Genomic DNA, 18606 nt, shown 5'->3' on the forward strand with positions numbered 1-18606 from the left:
GCCCTCCCTCTGCACTTCTTTCTCTCGCTTATGCAGGCAAAAGCCTGCATTGCCTCTCGGATGTCCTCTTTGGGAGGTGTCTTCTAAAGCCTCAGCTGCTGCTTTTTCAAATAAGCATTATTTTTCAAATAATTCAAATAATTGCAGAAGTAATGACCCATTCTCCAATCAAAACAGAGATCCCATGGTTGAGGAACATTTCCATAGAACGAAATCTGTACAGAAAGTGAGCCTTTCTGGAAGGGTGGGGGACCTTCCAGGCAGAATGAGGACACATATTTGCGTTATGTTTACTTAAACGCTTAAATACTCATTATTCATCAACCGTTTACTTATATAACCTATATTTTACTCTTTTGCTACATTTACTATTTACTACTTTGCTATATTTATATAACCCTTATGGGGGCGCCTGGCTGGCTCAGTTGCTGGGGCATGTGACTGCTAATCTCAGGGTTGTGAGTTCACACCCCACATTGAGTGTGGAGCCTGCTTAAAAAAGAAAAAAAGTATAGAACCAGATATAGTTAAAAAAAAAGTACACCTTTCCAATAAATCCTCATTCTTCTCAGTTCGTCATTTGAGGTACAAATAACTTTTATTGACCATTTCCCTCCTAAAAAGACTTGTTATTTAGACATTAAATATCCGAGTCCATCAGTTATAGATGACAGCATATTTTCACTTCCAATGAATACATAGTGATTTTTAATATCTCAGTATTATTATTTTAGTGGTGTCTTAAATTAAATTTGTTCTGTCTTAATATTTTTCACCAGTATTTTATATTTGTCATAATTCTTGAGGTTATTACATGTGAGCAGATTTTGACTTTTATTATATGAAATAGTGTGTGTTAATGTTGGATACAACTTATTAACATTTTTCTCTGCACATCGCTTATCTGATTTTGGAAGGTTTACGGAATTTAAAATATGCATTAGATCAATTAATAGGTGGGGTTGTAAAATTTGTAATTATAAAGGGGGATATTTTTTTAAAGAGGATTTCTTTTTACTTTAAGGAAGGTTATTAGAGAAAAAAAAAAAAAAAACATTGGAGAGTCTCTGAAGGCCAACAATCCTGTTACGAAAATTGTTTAACATGTTTTATTTAAGTAATTGTCCACACCTGTTTTAATCAGCTACTGAATCAGAAAACTGTCGACTTTTAACTAGTTGCATATGAGAGATTAATTTTTAAACTATTTTTAAGTAGGTGAGTCATGTGTACCATCTAATCCACAAAACTATATCAAAGTATATAAGAATAATTTGATTAATATTCTCATCTTATTTGGATACAGTCTAGTCATCTAAGTTTATAAGGTAGACACACATACACATATATTGATATGATGTCCTTTTAATGCTGTTAAAAGTGAAAACTCATGATGTCTCTTTGTACTTTTATGGATTTAGAGAAAAAATCCCAGAGCTCAGGGTACAAATAGACATACATCCTGTACATTATGATGCATTTAAACACATCCTTTCCAAACAGCGGCTGCTGTAGATAAATAGATGGTGATGAAGCTTCTGTTTCCATTATTATAAGTCCAGTTGAAGGTAAATGTCACCTTAGATCTTCAGGGAAGGATGCATCAGAAGAGGCCCAAACATTTACTTTGCATACACGTAAATTAACATTTACTGAGCTTAGTGGTGCCATTCTTCTCAGATCCATTCGCTACATAGTTAATCAGATAAGTATCCTGGTCTGTGTTTTACAGTCTGGTAAGAAAATCAGTGAGATGCATCCAAAATTCTAGCACATCACGGGGAGTGATGAGTTCTGTAAGAGTTACAATTCTCAGAAATGTTATTTGTTTAGTCTATGCCCTCACACAATTATCTAACAAAAAGGCTCCAAAGTATGTGGCACAAGCTAGAAAGAAGCGTGTTTCTCTATTGCGCCGCAACTTAGGGGTCAAGAATGGAGTCCAGTTTGGGCAGATGGCCTGCGCCACGCTTTGTTGACTCAGGTATCATCCCTTATCTGTGTGGTCACAGAGAGCTCACAGCTCCAGCTGCCACGCCAGCATGGGGGAAGAGGAGGTGAAGGACCCTCCTCTGCCTTGTGGGCTGCTGACTCTCTGTGTTCTCACATGGGGCCCTCTGGGGTCTCCTTCATAAGGGGACGATCTTAAGATTTGTACATATTTTTGAAAGCAAGATAATAGAGCATGAATACACGTATGTTGAATTTTGTAACCTCTAAATTGTCTTCTGTCATAATTATGTTAACTAATTTCAAGCCAGGTCAAAACTTCATCCAGCCCATGAGTTAAAGTTATTGATCATTTAATTTAAGCCCCTTAAGATGCACCATTTCACCATCGAAGCCCCCAAATACGATCTTGTCCAGATGAGACTCATCGAAGCCCCCAAATACAATCTTGTCCAGATGAGACTCTAGAAGCCCTTGTGCTTCCCTTCTACTGCAGGTGCCAAGTTATTTGAATTCAACTTACGCTTGTGTAATGTGGCGATGAGCAAAACATTTATCATGTTGATGGCGACGATCCACCTTCCTGACTGTGGGCTCTGAGACTCTCAGAAGTGTCTTCCTGTGGAGAGCCTCTCAATCTCTCTGCCTGGTTGAAATACGTAATAGATGGAGAGAGAGAGGGGCTGGATTTGGTGTTTGCCAGCCAGCTCCCTCGTATTTGGAAAAGCTGGCTAAACAGAGGTTGATTCTCCACTGTGTCCCCCAACCCTGGTGCAAGATGATGAGTCTTGCAGTGAGCAAAACAGCTCTTCGCTAGAATGCCCTGGGGACCCCTGGTGTAGAGCTTGTGGCAAATAGAACTTTGACAATCACATTATATAAAAACCTGCATGTGAGCATCACTGGCAAAGGTCCTGTGCATGCTGTTGGTACTTAGTAAGTGTCCGCGCCACCGTCCGGTCTTGTTCAAAGTGGCGGGCTGGGCCACGTCGGGCACGGCCCCTTCCCAGCTGTGGGCATGTTTACAGGTGTCCACACCTGTGACCACCTGCAGCATCGTAGCCAGGACTCGCGTCTCTTAGACTTTATTTGGCCTTTGTTTGCCTTCCCTGTAGACGATCTTTATAAGCTGGCCCTTGCCACTGCGGGAGAATCCTGTTCCCTGTTTTAGCAGACCCTCCTAGATCCGCATGCATACACGGAGGAGTCCCTGAGCACTTGGCGCTTCTGAGAAAATCTATAGCCGTTGCTTGCAAGACCCGACTGTTGTTTGAATCTCTTTTCTCTCTTCCTTTGAAATTGCATTCTGAGCTAGGTCGCAGACAATAGGGCATTCTTTTTATATTTTTAGAGTGCTTTTAATTCTTCTATAGCATTTTCACCCTTGCAGCTTCATTTAACTAAATTATGTTATGGGATTTAATCAGCCCTCCAGTACCCTGCTAAAATGTAAAGAAATTGCCTCATCTGACTTGAATTGTCATGTCTTTCTTGACCCTTCAAAACTTAGATGGGGTTTTGTGCGGGCTTTGTAAAACCATTGAAAAAATCCAGGAAGTTTGCCATTGTTCCCAACAGCCTCTGTTCATGGGAAGCTGCTGCTCGAAGTGCAAATTTGCAGCAAGGTTCTACTGCTCTCTTCTCTCCTTGTCTCGTCCCTTCTTTCCCTGGTTCTCCTTTGCACTACTGCTGTCATCACTCGGGGAAGTGCACTTCTTTTTTTTTTTTTTTTAATAATAAATTTATTTTTTATTGGTGTTCAATTTGCCAACATACAGAATAACACTCAGTGCTCATCCCGTCAAGTGCCCCCCTCAGTGCGCTTCAAAACAAAGGAAGAGAGAGGACTTCTAACATCTTATGGGGGTGAGTTTGCAGGTTCCACATACTCTTAGCCTAAGGCCGCATTACTCACATGGATTGATCTGTGGCCTGCCTTTCTTTTTCCAAACTGGCAAGTCCTAATCATTGATGTGAACATGGATCAATTCAAGAGGTATGTGAAGGTAGCTTTGTATTTATGCTTGGAGTATTAGAAGTTCTATTTGAGATGAAGGACCTTCCCTAAAAAGTTAAGAATAAGCATTTCTGAAAAAGACTCTGAATTCCATGTCTTAGGAAATCAGAATGTCTCCCCTTTCAGGCCAATTTGTGCATTTATTCTTTCATTAATTAAGTCATTTAGTCAATACATGGTTTATGGAGGCTCCACTATAGAGAGCTGTTGCAGGTGCTGTGGATAGGAAGGCGAATCGGAGAGCGAAGCCTGCTGGTCTCTTTCTGTTAATTCAAAATAGCAGTAGAGCTTGAGAGAAACTAGCCTAGTAAGTGATCAAAATAGTAGGAGGCAAGAATGGAATTATTTTAGGTAAACAATGGGAGAGACCTCTGAAAAAATGCTGTCAGCTGACCGGAGACATGAACAGCAGGAAACACCACGCAAAGGTCTAGGGGTGGGAGCTTTCAGACGCCCAGAGGAGGGAAGGGGCTTTTGCATCTTCTAGGACCATAAAGAAAGGCCTATGGCTGATGCACAGAGTCTGTTAGGGGCTGTGGTTGGAGAAGTCGTGAGGGCTAGATGCTCTGGGCATCGCAGTCCCTGGTAAGGGGTATGAGGTTTCTTTCATTGTTCTAGAGGACCCTGGAGTGTATTCAGTAGGGGAGCAGCACACATCTGACTTCTGTCATCAAAAACCCCCTTCTTGCTGTGCTGAGAATGGCTGGTAAAGGGCATACGGATAGGGGCATTTCATATCAAAATAGCAAGTCACCGTGGACTAGAGAAATGAGGTGCTATGAATTTCAGGTTAGGGTCACGGAGGTGGAGAAAAGGGGTGGGGCAAGGTGCTCATCTAAGTGGCTTTGACAGTGAGCGGCGTCTACAAGATCAAAGTCAAACGGGAGCCTATGAAGGCACAAACTCTAGTTGGGAGACTGCTGGTCGCTTCAGGCCACTGGGGTCTGGGGAGCCGTTCTTCAGCTGGCGGCACATACACTGGCGATGACAGCGGAGTAGCTGGAAGGTGGGTGTGGGCCTGGGCCTCCCTGCTGCGGTGGGAGTTTAGGGGCCAGCAAGGGCGGAGGCGGGAGGCAAGGCCCCCAGTCAGCAGGCAGCGGGCGCAGCTGCACACTGGGCGGGCTGAGGTCAGCAGGGAGCTGGAGCCCATCTCCACGACGCTGCTGTTTCCAGGAGGAAGGCCATCGTTCACTGGCCGTTGCCTCCAGGGGACAACCCCACAGCGCTGAGTCCTACCCGTCAGCGAGCTTTGTGGGACGAGAGAGGGCTGTGGGGTCTGCATCAGAGAGCAGCCTCCATCCCCGGGGTCTCCCCCGCCTGCTCATCTCCATTACCTGCCCTGCAGGGTCCTGCAGGGAGTCGGGGACCTGGCACCCATGTACCTGCACACACCGGTTAACTACTGCTGGTTCACTCCTCAGCCCAAGAATTAAATGTAAATAGTCACGCTTATATATGTATATGACAAAACGATTTTAAAACAAGCTAGAAGTAACTTTTGCATTATATATTAATTTTATCCATATGGTGGCTCCTTGTTATGATGGAATTATTTAAAACAAAAGATGTTCAGAAATGAGAAAAACTTGAAGTCTACTATATATTTATAAGTACTAAGCTATCTATAGTATGTGACAGAGAAACATGTTTTACCTTTCCCCAAAGATGCTCTTTTTAATAAAGCTTGAGCTATTAATATGAATTCAATCATGAAAAGAGCTTTTAGGTTCAAATGAATATGAAATCATAAATTAGTAATATACTAACGCCTGGTAAGCTGAAACTGCTTATGTCCATAACTTTAATTTAAGACTATTTTTAGAAGGTAATGGCCAGCACATAAAAGAAAAATTAAATCGGGTTGGACTGAGTGGCAGCCAAGAATTCATTAATTAGAAATAACATATAATGCCACATGGCTTTATACATTGTTAAGCCCCTTTTATTATTCTCTACACAAATGTCTTAACGTTAGAAGTGATTTTGTAGTTTAATCCTCATGAAACCCAAACTTCCTATCTAAATAAAATTATGGAACCGTTGCTTTAAAGTATCTGTTTTTCTCAAACGGGAATTTCATACGCTTGATTCGAAGGACTCCAATGTCTATTTTTAATGCAATTCACACGGAATGTGTGTGTTCGCGTGTACGTGAGTACAGGCAGGAGGGTCCTAATTTAAGAAATTAAAAAGGCGATAAGGCAATGCCCAGAGCCTGGAAGGGAGAAAGGCTGATGAAGGAAGCTGACTCTTAGCACGTCTGGACCTCACCTGCATGTACGTGATCCCGTCTCTGTGTTTTATAGGTCACTTGTGTTCTCGTGACTTATGTTAGTCTGTGGATCTTGCGGTTACTGCTTTGAGGGCCGGCTTCTCTCGCTAGCATCCTCCCTGCTATAGTCTTCCGGCAGCTTGCCGTCTGCCCCTCCGTCCCTGCCCCTCCGTCCCTGCCCCTCCGTCCGTGTGCAGCCTGGAGGCTCCTCTGAACAGGTGGCCGCGGGCTCTGGGCCGGCGCCCTTGTGCACCTGCCACCCGCAGGCCCGCTGGCTTCCCTCCCCCTCTGCTCCACGTTGTGACTCAGGCCTCGGGAGCTCGGCAGGCTGCTCCCAGCCCCTTGGCTTCCCGCCCTGGCTGTCGCTTCCCGTGATCAGCACCAAGGCAGCAGCACCTGAGAAAGTGGAGCGGCCTGAAACGCTTCATGGGCTCACACCCCGTACGGCTGACAGTCGTTCCGTCGGCTACTCTTCCTTGAGGAAACTTGGAAACGATGACGGATGACGGATGACGGGGGTCTCCATCTCTATTCCAAGCAAGTCAGGGCTACAGACCGTGCACACGCAGCCTGGTGGCCATGAAGGGCACCTGGCGCGGGGCACGCTCCCTTCTCCCCCACCGCCTCTTGTCACCTGCAGACCATGCCCTGCACTATTCCCGTCGCAGCTTTTCCTATAAGCCTGGAGGTAGTTCACCGTAAAACATGGGAAGTAAAAAAACCCTTAACTCTCGATGTTGAATGTGGCTGGTCTCAGATCCCATGGTGAAATTAAAAAAAAAAAAAAAAAAAGCCCAAAATTTTAATTTTCTTTAATCCCCGGGGCGTGGGGGTCAGCGGCTGGGAGCTTCTGGCCGAGGAATGGATCCAGGAATGGATCGCAGGTCCAAGAGGTGCCTGGTCTCAGGAGGCCCCATCCAGGGAGCAGCCCGCATCTAGCTCCCCTTAATGGGAGGCGACGCTGGGCCAATGGTGGGCCCTGGGCTGCCGGGGATGGGCTGAGGCCTTTGACATGACTGCGCTGACGACTGCTTGCTGCCCGCCTGGCCAGGTGTGTCCTGCAAGCCCTGCCAGGTAAGCGTCGGCACCCAGTGCTCCGAGTCTGCAGTTGCTCCCGGGAAGCAGCCTGCAGCTTTGCTCACGACCCTGGAGAAAGAGGAGGCCTGGGTCAAGGCCTGCTCCAGGACTCAGCTCCTCAGCATAGAACCACAGCGAAGCCACGCTGCCTGGTCCCCGGCCCTCCCTTCCCTGCTCCAGACGGGCCACTGGCCCCCGAGAGGTGGCCCTGCGGTCCCAGCAAGCCGTGTCTCCTCTGGTCAAGGACCACAGACTCGGGATGTCGGAGAGCCGGGTGGGGGTCTCCGTCGGTGCCCTTCAGATGGCGTCCTGCTAAGGCAATGCGAACTGCACTCTGCTTAATCTTTAAATCTCACCTCAATTTTCAAAGACGCTTTCCCAGATTCCCCCTCGGTGTTCACATGTTCCCGTTTGGGGGAAGTTTTGAGAGAGACATCAGAACCTACATACGTTAGAGATGCTTGCTGCTGTGCAGAATCTTCAACTTTATGACGGATGAGTCATCCTCCCTCTCATTGTGTTTGTTGCTGTCAAGACGGGAAAGAAAAATAGGATATCGCAGAGCGAGACAGAGAGTGAGATAGAGACAACGAGAACACAGTCATGGTTTTTCAGCTTTGTTTTTCTTTGTTTTTTTGTTCTTTGTATTAAACTATCCCCAAATTATTTTTTTTAAGATTGTATTTATTTATTCATGAGAGATACACCAAGAGGCAGAGACACCGGCAGAGGGAGAAGCAGGCTCCATGCAGGGAGCCCAACATGGGACTCGATCTCCGGACCCCGGGGTCACGCCCTGAGCCGAAGGCAGACGCTTCACCGCTGAGCTCCCCCAGGTGTCCCATCCCTGAATTATTTCTAACATTATTTTTTCTACTTAAAAGCTTTCCAATTATATCAACACCATTGTGACATGGTTGTATCCTAGGGTTCACCGAGGTGTGGGTTCACCTGTGATCCCTCAGCCAAATTCCCCAACCCCTCTGGTCTCACCTCCTCTGCACACACAGCTGGAATAATGCCTCTTTTGGAAAGTTATGAGGATTAACGATAGCCTCTAAAGAGTCTCCTGCTTCCATGCTTCATGATTGGCCTTTCTAGAAGTCTGTTCGAGATGGACATAGAGTCTCTTCCTTTGTTCAGGCCTTCACAGCTTTGTCTTCCTCTCATGGGACTTTGTACAAGGTTCTGCATGGATTCCGAGGACCCTGTGCTGTAGTCACGTGTGTATCCGTGCACGACCTCCCAGACCACGAGCCACCTCTGGAGCAGGATTTATCACCTCTTCCCACTTGCAACCTCATCACTAATCAGGAATTGAGACGCAGTGAGGCCTTCTTGGGGGAGGTGACATGAAACACATGGGCATGATCTTTTAACAGCATTATTGAGGAATAATGTCCATTTTCGTCATCGATGTTTATTCCTTTGGCTTTCTCTTCTCCACTTATTCCTGATGGAGGCCTGAGAGATTTGTTTGACATCTTTCTTCTTTTAGGTTATACATGCTGAATGCTATAAATTTCCATCTCAGCATGGTTTTTGATGCATCTCACAACTGCAGTTTGCTGTTTTACCTTTCCAGCCCGTTCGAATATTTCCAAATATCCCTTGTGACTTCTTCCTTGAAGCATTAATTAATTGGAAGGTGATTGCAAGGGCTGTGCAAGCCTGCCATGTCCCGACTGATTTTCTGTATGCTCGCTCTTTCAATCACGAGACTTGTGTGGAAATCTCCAGCCGTAATTTGGTTTTGCGCATTGTGCTTCTTGCAGTTCTATCTGTATTTACTTCATGGGCTTTGGAGCTTTGTTATTAAGCGCATACATGTTTAGGATTGCTACGTTCCCCTTTCGTTCATCATGAAATAAGCCTCTTCATTCCTGGTAATAGTCTTTGCATTAAAACTGTTGAGTATGATATTAGCTTAGCAACCTGACAGTGCTTTTGATGAATGCTACTGCTCTTTTGGTTCTGCTTCCCGTCATTTCCCTTTTATTTACTTGTGTCTTTAAATCTCAGGTGTGTTTCTTGAAGTCAGCGAGACATTGATTTTATTCTTCAATCTCACTGTCTCCTCTACCTGCTTTTCTTTCCTGTGTTTAGTTAACGTGTCCAGTCTTTACTTGTTTGAACACATGGGATACAAGTATGATACCTGTTTTAATGTCACCTGCTAATTGAACCACCTGTGTCACTTCTGGCTAATTTAAAAATATCTTTTCCTCATTATGGATCATATTTTCCTGGTTGTTTGTAAGCTTAGTATTTCTTTTTTTTTTTTTTTTTAAGATAGCTTTATTTATTTATTTATTTATTTATTTATTTATTTATTTATTTATGATAGACATAGAGAGAGGAAGAGACACAGGCAGAGGGAGAAGCAGGCTCCATGCAGGGAGCCCGATGCAGGACTTGATCCCGGGACTCCAGGATCACGCCCTGGGCCAAAGGCAGGCGCCAAACCGCTGAGCCACCCAGGAATCCCCAAGCTTAGTATTTCTTGATTGAACACCAGACCTGGTGACACTTACTTTGCTGGGTGTGGGATATTTCTGTATTCCCCAAAATAGGCTTGAGCTTTCTTTTTGGATGTAGTTAAATTTCTTGGAACTGTCTGGTTCTTACAGAGCTTGCTTTTGAAGGCTGGATGAAGGGTGAGGGAAGTCTAGAGTCTGGGGCGACTATTTAAATAGATGGTCACTCCCCTAAGGTCTGTAGAGGTTGTGGACCTGCGGTTGCGTGACCCAGATAGGGAGTGTTGGCACCTCACCAGCCTCACCCTACCCTGAACTTGTGCTTGTAAGATTTCTAAAGAGTGACCTACGCAGCACTTCCTCTGGAGTGATCTTCTCCCCCACACCTGAGGCTCCAGGCTTCTCAGTACTCTGTTCTCTGCCCAGCGAGTGATGAAGAGTTCTGCTCTGGCTGCTGGGAACAGGCAGTGTGCTCCATTCTGTAAGAACTCTGGGCACCGTTGCCTGTGATCTGTTGGTCATTCCTTCACTAGCCTTGAGTAATTGTCCATACATAGGTGGGTCAGTGCTCACCTGGTATGCAGCAGGATCCTCTGCTGGTCTCTGGGGTCCTCCCTCCATCTGTGACTATTGGCTTCCTTGGCCTCTGTGTCTTCATTCAGGGAGACTTCCGGGTCAGCCTGGCTGTCCGTGTCTGTGCCTTGGGCAGGCAAGTCCCCCTCAGGGATCATGTTCCAGCACTGTGTCATGTCCAGTGCTTGGAGAGCCATTTTTTTCCCTATAAATTTTGACTATGTTTTTCTTTAATTTGATTAAGGCAATGGGGTAAACCCAACCCTGGATACCCCAGCTTAGTCAAAAGAGGAAGTCTTCTAGTGAGTTTTTAAACCTCCTTTATTTGAATTACTAAATGAGCCGTGACTGAGAACGAGTTTGGAGCCATTTCCTAAAATCAACTTAATTGAATTTGTTAACCACCCCTCATGGTATTTAGTGTGTTATTAACCTCTGGAATGGATATGTTATCCTCATTACATGAATATCATGCATTAGCTGGCAGAGTGGTATTTGGCATAGGGCAAAGGTCATTCTGAGCAGTTTTTGAGTTGTTGCTAGTTACCTTGCTCTCATTAAGGGAACATGGAAGAGGACTTGTGATCATATTTGTTTAAATTCCCTTTGCAGGTTTTAGAGCTACTTTCACCTTATCTTTACATAAATATTGAGACACTTGTAATCAACTGAACATCCGTTTGTTGAACATAAGCCTCACTTTGGGAAGAAGAAAGAAAAACGGTCACAATGATGATTTATAAGTTAGTGACCATGTCTGTAAATTTACCTGATAAATTTAATGTAGATTTCCTTTTTGACAATTCCATGACAACTGAGAAGTACATCTTGTGCTGTTTCCTTATTGCTCTTTCTGTACGTCCATCACTTATGATGATGCATTTTCAACCTTTGATATTACCAGGCATCCATGTGTCCATGACTGTTTCTCAGCTTGACTCCTGGGCTCTCTGTTTGGTCTGACTCTTAACTTTTGGTCATTTTTCTATTGAGTTGAAGGATTGCCCAACTCCTTAATTTTGGTCATTCCAGAAGCTTTGACCCTGTCATCCTGACCTCTTTTCCTTCAGCTGCGTCCACTGCAACTCCTCCAGTCAGGAGAAACTTAGCAACTTCTCTGGTACTTCTTTCCTTGTTCCATGGACACACTCCACAGATCTTAAAATAAAGATCATAAATGTTCAGAATGAAATTATTATACTCTCTCTCTCTCTCTCTGACTATCATAAATAAATAAAAATTAAAAAAAAGAAAAAAAAGAAATTTATTATATTGCATCATTGGCTATCATGGTCATATTTGTGTATTGTCTACAGATGGTCACCATCTATAAATTCTTCCTAAAGTTGCTGCTTCCTCCTCAATAGGTAACTCTTCATTTTTCACTGAAATATTTTTGTCAGATTTGCAGTAACTTGTACCTGGATTAATACCTGTGTTGTTTGGGATGGCAAAGGCCCAGATTAGCTCCAGATTAGTACCATTTAGACAACATCTGCCTTTGACTTAAAAATAGACCATGAGGGGCACCTGGATGACTCGGTTGAGTGTCTGACTCGATTTCAGCTCTGGTCTGGATCTTGCGGTCCTGAGTTTGAGCCCCGTGTTGAGCTCCATGGTGGATATTGAGCCCGACTCTAAAAAGAGAAAGGAAAAACGAAGACCATGAAAGGATCCATTGCAGAAAGTTATCTAATCACTCACATTATTATATCAAGCAAAGCTCCCTGAGAGATCAGTACAGATTTGAAGACATTTCATCTATACTATTTCTTTTGATGTTGACATGTTCATAAGAAAGTTTATTGTAGGGCCGAAGAGTAGAGATTCTGGATCCTACCATTAGTACTTGCCAGTTGGGTGGCTATGGAGAAATTAACTTCTCTGTGCCACAGTATCTTCCTCTATAAAAATAGGATAATAATAGTACTTCTTACATACTGTTAATGTACACAAAGCATTTAAAGCAGTGTCTAGCTCATGGTTTGTGCTGTATTACTATTATAATAAAGCAGGAATAATAAAGTAGAATTAACATGACTAACAATAGAACGAGGATGTCTTTTTCCTTGGCTTCCCATTGTAATGACAATATTGGTTCCCAAAGACGTTTTCTAGTTCTATTGTTTCTGACGCTGGTATATATTAGAAGCGCTGTATACTTGTAAATTTCTACTATTTTCCTCAAACTCCCATGATGCTTTAGAACTGGGAAAATAAGAATCATGAATGTATATTGATCTCTCATCTGTTTCAGACTTCCTGCTAACTCTTCAAACTGCATTATTTCCTTTAGATTTCACACACACCATCTGTAGGTTTTACTTGTCATCCCCCCTTTCAAGACACAAACTGAGATGTCTGCACTGTCCTTGTATTGATCTATGGTCACTTGCTACAACTGCTTCCCTTAGAGATGAATTTTCCTTTCTAATTTGGCCAAATCTTACCAGTTTTCACCTTGAGATACACATAAAACTCACGTCGTCTCTTCATTCACTGCTATAGCTACTGTCACTTGTCAAAGTCCTAGTGTTCATGCAGCATTTCCCCTCAGTGTTTCTCCACCATGAAGAAAGTGACTCTGGAAAAGAAGGCGTTACGTTCTTGCTGCCTACTGAGCCATCCTCCTGGTCTTTCTCACGTCCCTGCCTCTCTCTCCATCCTCTTGTTTCGGCAACCGTCCATGATTTAGAGAGTCATACCAAGAATAGACGCCCGATGTCAAGACTTGAAAATCTAACTTTTAAAGTGTTCCTGGAAATTAGATGACCCTATTTTTCTAATCCTTCCCCGAGGTTGCGGGAGGGGGCACAGGGCAAACGGTCCGTGGACACACACGTCTCATCTCCTTAGTTCACACTTGAAGTGTTGTATGTCATGTGGGTATTGGAAGTTTTATTTCCTTGAGCTGCAGAGAGACTCCCAGAAAGACAAACTGTAAACAAATCGTCTGACATACACCCTCTGGGACCCCGTTTCCAAACGATCACGCCCAGTGACATTTCATTGATTGTGCACGAGCTGTGAAAAATGCTACCTCTCCTCTGATGAATTTGAAACTTCTGTGCACTAGCCTTTTGTCCCATTCATAATGAATATGAATGCTGTGTTTTATTTCAGCATTGTGCTTTTGCTCCTCTCCTGGAAACGGATAGGATATGACATCCATTTCATCACTTAAACAGTCAGGGTAAAGGTTGATGTGAGAGCCGAATGAAGGCCCTGAGCTGCGACCACACGCACTTGCCAAATCAAATGCATTACGGAGGGAGTTTCCGTGAGTGTAGTGAGAATGGCAGCCTGTGTTTCAAGCCCTGGGTGCACAGACTTGGCTTCACGCGGTCTGGTGGAATGAGACCTGCCCTGAGAAGGAGGAACTGTGCCCAGAGCTCCTTTCAAGAAAGCCTTTCCCATTACCAAATGTATGCAATGGGTGCTGAATTCCCATTACCCAAATAAGAATTTCTTTCTTGAAGCATCCATGGGAAAGAGTGCAAATTACTTCAAGAAAGGATTTAAGGGAATTAAAATTAGAGTTCAAGTCAATTCAATAAGTATTTACTAAATACTTAATGTGTACTCATTACCATGGGAGACACAAAGGGACATTCACTATTTTCAGGGAAACTGGGTAAAAAATTAGTTAAAATGAAATTGGCAGAAATGCCATTCGGGTTGCGTTTATTTTAAATTAGTTTTTCCCAGCCCCTGGATTTTTGTGTGTTGGCAAGTTTTACATGTCTTTGTCTTAAATCTTTGCGTAGACCTATAATTATTTTCATCCATCTTTCAGAATTTAGGGTATTTTGATACCGTTTAAATGATTTAGATAATGCTTTTATAATGTGCACATTTTTACCATTTTGTCATTTGCAACTGGAAGAGAATATTTTCATTCATCCTCAGTTATTTCTATTTGTTGACAATGTTCACATTATTATTTTAGTATTGTTTTTTTTTTCTAAAATCACGTTGATTGACAATAAAAATCCCCATTCCCCAAATCATAAATTTATAACTTTGTCCTACCAACCAGTGACTTGAAATTTTAAGTCAGTTTTTAATCACTTTCTCCTATGTGTAAAGTTATTTTGCTTTAAAAAATGTTAATTATAAATTTATAACTTTGTCCTACCAAGTGGTGATTTTAATCACTTTTTCCCATGTGGTAAGATATTTTGCCTTAAAAAATGTTAATTCGTTTTAACTCTCAGAGTCCCATTTACGTTTTTTAGTTAAATGTGGCAAAAAGTGTTTTAAAGTAACAATTTGTTGTTGTTTCTGAAATGTCACTTAATTCAGTCAGTTCTTGAAAACTCATTAGCTTTTGTCCGTTCCCATCAAGCTACAAATGCTATGAATCTTATATCTAGAAGAATACATGAGATACTTTATATTAATATTCATATTTACTAATTGGTTGAGTTCCTGCCGAGAGCTAGATGTTATTCTAGAACCATGTAGACATGGATGGAAGGGCAATCCAAGGTCTGAACTCCGAGCAGGTGGTTGCAGCGCAGCCCAATGAGAGTCACACGAGCGGGTATTTTGAGCCTCGCATTGTCTCCTTCAATCCTCACGTTGTCCCCTGTGAAATAAATACTGAAGAGAACACATTTTTAGTAGGTTAACAGAGCTAATAAGAGCAAAAGATGAGGGGATCCCTGGGTGGCGCAGCGGTTTGGCGCCTGCCTTTGGCCCAGGGCGCGGTCCTGGAGACCCGGGATCGAATCCCACGTCGGGCTCCTGGTGCATGGAGCCTGCTTCTCCCTCTGCCTGTGTCTCTGCCTCATTCTCTCTCTCTCTCTGTGACTATCACAAATAAATAAAAAAAAAAAAAAAAAAAAAAAAAAAAAAAGAGCAAAAGATGAGTCTTCAATCCACTTCTCTTTCCATTCCGTTTTGTTGTCGGTTGAAAACAAAGCCTTGCAACCTTAAGTGTTGAGTGAACATTTTCTGAACTTGAATGTGATTGTCAAGATGTTAAAATGAAGACGAACTCTGTAGAGAAGAACAAAAAAAGATGTTTATATCAGTCTAAGATGTCAGGGAACAGTTGACAGAAGACAAGGAGTCTGGGGTAGCCCAGAAACAGGTTCCTGTCTCTGCCCAGGGCTTTGACGGGCGTGCGTGACACCAGCCCTCCCTGGGAGCCTGCAACTGCACGTCGCAAAGATCCTTTACATCATCTTCACTGTTCGAGAGGCGATGTGCACTGTAGGCCCGGCGCGCCCTCCCTTTCCTGCTGTTTCCTGGGGGAGGGGGGGGGCATCACTTTCCACATCTACATTCTATTACATTACAGATAGCTTCCCTAGCCTGGTGACCTAGAATGGCCAAAATTATTTTTCTTTCTGAATCCCATCAGTTGTTTCCAAATACTGCATTCAACTCTTAAAAATTTTAAGGCATGGATTTTTTTTTTTCCCCCCAGAGGACTACTTTTGGGAGATCTTTTTTTTTAGGAAAGATTTTTCCCCCCTTATTCATTTCAAAGCTCATGCAATTCCACACTCCCTAGCAATGACTGCACAGCTAGGTTTTTTTTTTTTTTTTTTTTTTTTTAATTTATTATTTTTTTTATTGGTGTTCAATTTACTAACATACAGAATAATACCCAGTGCCCGTCACCCATTCACTCCCACCCCCCGCCCTCCTCCCCTTCTACCACCCCTAGTTCGTTTCCCAGAGTTAGCAGTCTTTACGTTCTGTCTCCCTTTCTGATATTTCCCACACATTTCTTCTCCCTTCCCTTATTTTCCCTTTCACTATTATTTATATTCCCCAAATGAATGAGAACATATAATGTTTGTCCTTCTCCGACTGACTTACTTCACTCAGCATAATACCCTCCAGTTCCATCCACGTTGAAGCAAATGGTGGGTATTTGTCATTTCTAATAGCTGAGTAATATTCCATTGTATACATAAACCACATCTTCTTTATCCATTCATCTTTCGTTGGACACCGAGGCTCCTTCCACAGTTTGGCTATAGTGGCCATTGCTGCTAGAAACATCGGGGTGCAGGTGTCCCGGCGTTTCATTGCATTCTGGAAAACTGTGTGGAGGTTCCTCAAACAGTTAAAAATAGACCTGCCCTACGACCCAGCAATTGCACTGTTGGGGATTTACCCCAAAGATACAAACGCACAGCTAGGTTTTACACATCTTCCCCTTCCCTTTTCTTTCCCTATAGTAAACAGGTAGTAGGTAGATACACAGGATGACGTTTGCGCACGCAGCAAGCAGCAACATCGCATGAGATCCTTCATGGTGTATTTTTGTTGCTCTGGTCTTTCAGTGCAAAAGTCATGTATGTTATCTGTCCTAATGCCAATCGTTAAAAATGATTTCTTGGGATCCCTGGGTGGCTCAGCGGTTCAGCGCCTGCCTTTGTCCCAGGACCTGATCCTGGAGTCCCGGGATCGAGTCCTACATCAGGGTCCCTGCATGGAGCCTGCTTCTCCCTCTGCCTGGGTCTCTGTCTCTCTCTCTCTATGTCTATCATGAAAAAATAAATAAAATCTTTAAAAAGAATGATTTCTTGCTCTTTTCAATAGACAAGTGGATAGAAACGTTGAACCAGCCGCATTCAACTTTCAGAACGGCTTATGCGGTTTTTCCAGTCACGTGTTATGGTTCTCTGTAGCAGGGTTTACAATTTTCGATCGATTTACATTGATAACTCTTACCTCTGGGGAAGCAATATAACTGGACACATTCTGAAGTGAATTTATATGCCATCTAATAAGACGTCTTTGTGCCACTTAATGCAAATAATAAAGATCCACCCCCCAAAAAAAATTTTTTAAAAAGGCAAGAAGGGATTTGCATATTCTAAATATTCTGGGACCAGGAAGGAAAACACCAAAAGCATTCCTATGTACATGTCTCCCCACCCCAATCTCTCTTTTCCCATTGGTGATAGAAATCCAGCCCTGCCCTCCCTGTCTCTGGCTCTCAGGCCCCCAGAGCCTCTTGGCCGGCAGGTATCCTGGGTGGTCAGTGCGAGAGTCTCTCCAGGACGGAACTGAAACATTCCACCTTAGAAAAGCCAGAGATGGTTAAATGCCAAATCATGTTTCTAAACATGATTTTAAATAGATTTATTGCCTTAGTGCTTGTGAAGTTAAATACAGACTTTCTTTTCAATGAAAGAGAAGATTGTAGATTATAGAGAATTATTTTCTATCGTGTTGTCAGATTTTTGCAGACTGGATTCACAAACTAATTTTTTTTAAATCTAGAACTGAGCATACTTTGACTATGTACACAGTAATTTCATAAACATGTCAATATTACCTACCTAAGTTGTGGTGTTTGTTTTCTAAGTGTTTCCACATAGCTTAGTTCATACCTATATAAGTAATTTTGTAGTAAAAATCATTTTAGACATCACAGATAGTCTCTCCCTATTCACTGGGAAAGTTTTCTTTCTCAGTTTACAAACAAAGAAAACAAGAGTTTGCACTAACTTTCTGTATATATCCAAATCCACCCCCCCCCAGGGCCATGATATTTTTTTTTTAAAAGGATAAAGACATAAAATTATTTGTTTATTGGAAATGCTTTTTTTGGGGGGGGGAATTTTTTCCTTTTTTAAGTGGCAGTTTCCTTGCTTTATTTTACTACGTCATGATAGCTCTTACTGATCTTATGCTAACTTTAAAGCAGAGAAAGTGTCGACAGCGACGAGCAATCATCCCCTTGATCCACGTAACCTAACGGTAAATCGGTGAAGATCAAAATCATGTTGTGAGTATGGACTGGCATCCTGTTGAGGAGGTTTCCAGGTGGTCGAATTAGGCAGAGAACGCTCTCGACATAAAAAGTGAGCAGGTCAAGAAAGACCAGAATCAAGGCTTTCTTACTGACTTGCTTTGTCAAAACTAACGGGTAAAACTTCACTGGGAAGCAGACCCCGTGACCGCATGAAGCCCAACGGCCACGTCGGAATAGAATAGTCGTGCGTTTCTTTCTTAAGTCCAACAGATGAACGAACGAAATCCTCAATTTATTCTTTAATTCAGTTGTTTGCCCAACAAACATTGATCAAACATTGACTAGCGACGCGTGTTTGGTAGCGCGGGTCCTGGAGTCAGGCCTGGGTCCCCCTGGCATGACTATCCATCCGGGCCTAACTTCTGAGTCCACCTTTTCCTCCCATGTTACCTGGCTGCGAACTCCCTGAGACTCTAGAGTAGCATCCTTAGAAAAATATCCTAGACATCGTCGA

The 18606-nt window shown here is 43.1% G+C and overlaps 1 protein-coding gene across 1 annotated transcript in view; it reads left to right on the forward strand.

Moving 5' to 3' along the window:
* CSMD1 (CUB and Sushi multiple domains 1) overlaps window positions 1–18606 on the forward strand; it is a 1850581-nt gene that overhangs the window by 888495 nt on the left and 943480 nt on the right. The gene's annotated exons all lie outside the window — the stretch shown is intronic.

This window comes from Canis lupus, chromosome 16, assembly GCF_011100685.1.
Source record: "Canis lupus familiaris isolate Mischka breed German Shepherd chromosome 16, alternate assembly UU_Cfam_GSD_1.0, whole genome shotgun sequence".
NCBI lineage: Eukaryota > Metazoa > Chordata > Mammalia > Carnivora > Canidae > Canis > Canis lupus.